The sequence below is a fragment of the Ovis canadensis genome, chromosome 1, assembly GCF_042477335.2.
Source record: "Ovis canadensis isolate MfBH-ARS-UI-01 breed Bighorn chromosome 1, ARS-UI_OviCan_v2, whole genome shotgun sequence".
Lineage (NCBI taxonomy): Eukaryota > Metazoa > Chordata > Mammalia > Artiodactyla > Bovidae > Ovis > Ovis canadensis.
The window spans coordinates 125153533-125159532 of record NC_091245.1 but is presented as its reverse complement, the minus strand read 5'-3'; positions in this window follow the sequence as shown (position 1 = coordinate 125159532).

Below are 6000 nucleotides of genomic sequence, written 5' to 3'. Positions count from 1 at the left end.
ATGCAGGAGATGTAGGTTCGATCCCTCATCCGGGAAGATCTCAAATGCTGTGGAGCAACCAAGCCCGAGGGCTGCAGCCTCTGAAGCCCGCGCAGCAACAAAGACCCAGCACAATCAAAATTCAATAAATAAATATCTTTAAAAATAGGGAAGGGTAATGGCTTGACACAGGGATGTTGTGCCCTGTGTTCTGGGAAGTGGTGGGACGGGCCACTGGGCCACTTGCCCCTTGAAAACAGCACTTGGAAATCTGCAAATGACACATTGTACAGAGGTTGCCTGCAAACAAATCAGGAGATGCTCCCATAGATACCAGATGGACAAAGAAACGATGGGCAATTTTTTTCCAGTGAGTGATGACTGATGCAGTCACAATGCAGTGTGTAACTAGAGGTATTCTAAGACATGGGTGTTTTGTATTTTGCTTTTTTTTTTTTTTTTACTAGGAAAGACTTTTTAGGAGAATTTAGCTCAGAAAATTCTTTTCTGACTGCAGAAGTCAGGTTCAGGAGAACCCTGTCCAGCCATCACCCAAGGGGATAACACAGCAAGGTCGTGAACAGCCACTGCCTCTCGGGTGCCGCTGGCCAAGGCCTGTGAAGCAACTTGTGGGTTGACAGAGAAAAGAAATAGTGATTCTGCAGAGAAAGCCACCTCCTCCAGCTGTGGCCTGCTCTGGGCCCACTGGTCACAGATAAAATACAGGACACCCAGTCCAATTTGATGGGTATATGCTACTTTTCAAATAAATATATATTATATATTATGCATATTACATATTTCAGATAAATAGTGAAATTTTTTTGTATGAATATTTCCCAAATATGGCATGGGATGTACTCAAATATATATATATATACTGTAACTTAGGACAAAGATGTACTAACACATCTATTAAATTATATATACATATATTATAAAAAGTTAGTATATTATGCCAAAAAGTTATTACAGATCTGAAATTCAACCTCAAATTGAAATTCAGAAATGCAGGGCATCTTGTCTTTTTATTTGCTAAATCTGGCAACCCTCCCACACAGTGACCCACGTAGTGACTTTAGAGGAGAGCCACAGAGGGTTTTCCCAGCCCCTCCCTGACACGTGCCCACCTTCACCTCCCTCGCCTCTCTGCTCAGAGGCCCTGCTCATGGGAGAGCCCTTCCCTGACCATCCCATGTGTCATTGCACCCTTCATCCCCACACTCCCACCTCCTTACCCTGCCTTATTGTCTTCCATAGCTTATCATTCTATGACATGAAAGTGAATGAAAGTCACTCAGTCGTGTCCAACTCTTTGTGACCCCATGGACTGCAGCGCGCCAGGCCTCCCTGTCCATCACCAACTCCCAGAGCCTATTCAAACTCGTGTCCATCAAATCAGTGATGCCATCCAACCGTCTCATTCTCTGTTGTCCCCTTCTCCTCCCGCCTTCAATCTTTCCCAGCATCAGGGTCTTTTCCAATGAGTCAGTTATTTGCATCAGGTGGCCAAAGTATTGGAGTTTCAGCTTAAGCATCAGTCCTTCCAATGAACACCCAGGACTGATCTCCTTTAGGATGTACTGCTTGGATCTCCTTGCAGTCCAAGGGACTCTCAAGAGTCTTCTCCAACACCACAGTTCAAAAGCATCAATTCTTCTGCACTCAGCTTTCTTTATAGTCCAACTCTCACATCCATACATGAGCACTGGAAAAACCATAACCTTGACTAGATGGACCTTTGTTGGCAAAGTAATGTCTCTGCTTTTTAATATGGTGTCTATATGTCCATGGAATTCTCCAGGCCAGAATACTGGAGTGGGTAGCCGTTCCCCTTCTCCAGGGGAATCTTTCCAACCCAGGGATTGAACCTAGGTCTCCCGCATTACAGGTGGATTCTTTACCAACTGAGCCACTGTGTATAAGTAAAGTTTATTTTCTACCTCCCCTGATCAGCTCCATGAGGCCAAGATTATGTCATCTTTTCTCTCAGCTGTTCAGCCGCATCATAGACCTCACTAAGGATTTACAGAACTGCATGAACGGGAGAGGTTACCTGGAGAAGGAGAAAAACACTGGGATCAAAACAGAGGCTGCTGCTGCTGCTGCTAAGTCGCTTCAGTCGTGTCTAAACTAAGATAAATGTTTCCAGGCACCTCAGCTCCCTGACAGATGTGTGTCCTAGCCAGCACTCCTCTCACATTTGTGGGGGCCCAGCTTACCAGTTTACCAGTTTCCTTGGGTCCAAGGTGGGCCCGAGGTCCTGCCGTCCTCACCGGCTCCCAGGTGATGCTGATAAAACAAAAGGAGTCATTTAAGGTCATGCGGCTGGAGGTCAAAGACAGAGCAGGTCACTACGGGAAGATTCTGAAGTTCTGTTACATCTTAGGAACCTGCATTAGGAAAACATCTAAGTTACCTGAGAAAGAGTATTTCTCAAAAAAGTAGGAATCCGATCTTCCTGAATACAGTAGACCCCAATTTTATGAACGAGAACATCTGCTCGCATTAGATTTCCTTATTTCTGAAGGAAAGAAACAAATACAGAACCAAGAAACGTCACCTCTCCAAGGTGAATGGGGGGAAAGATGCCACTGTCACTGGGAGGCTGTCTTTTTCTTTCATTCATTTTTATTGGAGTTTAGTTGCTTTACAACACTGTTAATTTTTACTATACAGCAAAGTGAATCAACTATATGTTTACGTATATCCCCTCTTTTCTTGGATTTCCTTTGCGTTCAGGTCACCACAGAGCACTGAGTAGAGTTCTCTGATCTGTAAAGCAGGCTCTCCGAGTCCCCTATTTTATACGTTGTATCAGCAGTGTATGTATGTGAGTCCCAGTGTCCCAGATCATCCCACGTGCACCCTGGGGTACTGTCTTCTATTCACTCAGCATCTCAAGAGAAGTTTTAACTGGTGCCAAGAGCAGGGGCACAGGCCCTGCCTTGAATTCCGAACACCTGGAGGACCACACTGGCCACAGGTATCAAGGCCCATCATGAGGGTGGAGGACTCGCCTCTCTCCCTTCCATCAGTTCTCAGTCTCCCTGGAAAGAAAGTAAGCAGAAGCTTACTTAAAAAAAAAAAACAAACAGGTGATTTCCACAGAGGACACCTTCTAAAAGACTGAATTTTGATTCTGTGCATGCCTGCAGGGATGTTCCTACTATATCCACCCCCTGATGTGCTTCACTTGCCATGAATTAGGAAAGGGGCTAAAAATGGCTACCTGGGAAGTATGTTATTATCAGCCTTCTATCCACGAGCACATTTTAAAAACCCACATGTCGTCTCAGTTGTGATCATTTAAACAGAAATCGTGTTTACGTTTCCCAAACAAGTCAGTACAGAATACAGCTTCACCCATACCGATCATTTGCCTTCTTTCATTTGTATGGAAGAGAAAAATAAACCATCCATTGAAACACAGATACATACAAATACCTTGTATAATAAAAAACCAAAATAGATCCAACCTGGCCTGTGATTAGAAATAACAGGCATTTGAAATTCAATGACAATATAACTCTTTGGAAACATCACCAGTTTAGGTATATTCATTCTGTTTTGTTGTAATCACTATTAATTGTTTAATATCATTCGGACCAGGAAACCCTTAGTGAAAATTACAAAAGTGTATCATCTGGGAGACCTGTATCCAGCCTTGCCTCTGTGGTTTTGCTTCAGGCAAGAGTTCTCTATGTCTAGATCTCAATTTCCTTGCTTGGAAAAATGAAAGAATTGAACCAAATTACCTAGCAGTAACTCTGAGAGTCCATCATTTCATACTGCCTGGAAAATAAGGTGAGGGCATCCTACGCCATCCTTCCTTGAGAAACAGCGCCACCTCCAGGTCACAATCACCATAGCGGAGAGCTGCTTGGGGGTTGCTCCTCCCGCAGACAGGAGTTGTTCACCAGATCCGCAGAAACCCACCCCACGGTGTCCTTGGGGACGTGATCACATATTTGCGAGTCTGCCAGCTGGGTTAAGATCAATGTGTTGTGGACATGGAGCCAAGCTGAGCTAACTGGGCCACAGGGGACAGACGCATGACCTTGGTCTAATTATCACAGCCCCTAGCTCACAAAGTTCACCCCTGGAACAATTTCTGGAAAAGGATGCAAGCAAGGAACACATGGGATTAACTAAAGCCCATAAAATAATGATAATGGACACATCTTTTCTATATGTGATTCCACTTTAGACAGTTTCCACCTGCTCTTATTTTAGCAAGATGTCACTGGGAGACAGCACTTGTGCACTTTTATCAAGCAAAATTGTGTGGCAGGCTCCTAAGCAAACACCATTCTTTTCCCACTCAGCAGAATATTTACCAAGCCACCACTTAATGCCAGCCCAGTACTAAGGGCTCTCATAGCATTATTTTTGTTGAATTTCCACCACAGCCTTTGTGCAGTGGGAATTAAGATCCCCGTGTTTCAGCACAAGGAAATGGAGACTCAGAGAGTCAGAGAAATGACAATTCTAGCCTTCGAGCGTGAAGGTGCAGATATTCGTGTTCACACAGTGCTCCCAAGTAAGGAGGGACCACAGTCGACCAAGGACGTGACGGCAAACACCCCTTTTCAAGGCTTATCTGTCAGCACAGCATTGTCCCGCTAAATGTAATCAGCAGTTTGGAAGCAAAGGCAGTTCAAGAACTCAGTTTCTTTCCTTAAAGTGTGATCTGCACTCAGAAAACAGCCCTATCTTGGCCAGTCATACTCAGCCCCAGCTCCCTAAGCTGCATGAATGAGGCTCAGTGTAAGGTGTGATATGGTGATTCGAAACGATGACTCCTCTGAGAAATGGAGGACAGAATGTTTATAGCAGTCCCTCTGAACCTTCCTACACTGCTGATGGGAATGTAAATTGGTGTAGCCACTATGGAGGACGGAGTGGAAGCTCCTTAAAAAACTGAAAATAGAACTACCATAGAATCCAGCAACCCCACTCCTGGGCATATATCCAGCGAAAAACATGGTTTGAGAGGATGCTTGCACGCTCCCCCCTAGTGTTCATAGAGGTGCTGTTCACAATAGCCGAAACGCGGAAGCGACCTAAATGGCCGTGGACAGATGAGTGAGTAAAGAGGCTGGTGCGTATATACACGAAGAAATGTTACTCAGCCGTCAAAAAGCATGAAGTGATGCCATTTGCAGCAACACTGCAATGGATGGACCCAGAATTATACTAAATGACATAAGCCAGACAAAGACTAATATCATACAATATCACTCATATGAGGATCTTAAAAAGCAAATAATACAGAGGAACTTATATACAGAACGGAAACGCTCTCACAGACCTGGAAAAAGAACTTATGGTTGACTTGTGGGGCAAGGGTAGTTGGAGGGATAGATTGCGAGTTTGAGATAGACATGGACACACTGCTATATCTGAAATAAATAACCAATGGGGACCTACTGTATAGCACAGGGAAGTCTCTCAGGACTCTGTAATCACCTAAATGGGAAAAGAATTTTAAAAAGAATACATGTGTGTATGTATACAACTGAATCACTTTTCTGTACTTCTACACCTGAAACTTACACAACGTTGTTAACCAACTATACTCCAATATAAAATAAAGATTTCTTAAAGATTGTCCCTTTGATATTATCCCATCATTCCCTAACTTTTCTTGATGGGGAAAGGGACAGAGAACCCCCAAGACTGTGGGAAAGCATCATGGCCAGAAATACCATGTTCCCCTGCATCCCTGAGGAGAGAGGTGCAGAGCCCTGACCCAGGGCAACGTGCTGCAGACTGCATATCTCAAGCTTTCCTGTATTCACACCCGCTGAGATGACTCTAGTTGAAAAGACTGGATTTTCCAGTCTATCTCTCTGACTACGCTTTATAGGATACTGGGCACATAAAGACAAAGAAACTAAATATTTTCTAATGTATTAGTAAAATTATGAATTTTTACTAATATTAGCAAAATATTGATTTTTTTTTGAACTCTGATGTTCCAGAAGATTCTTGAGAATCCCTTGGACTCCAAGGAGA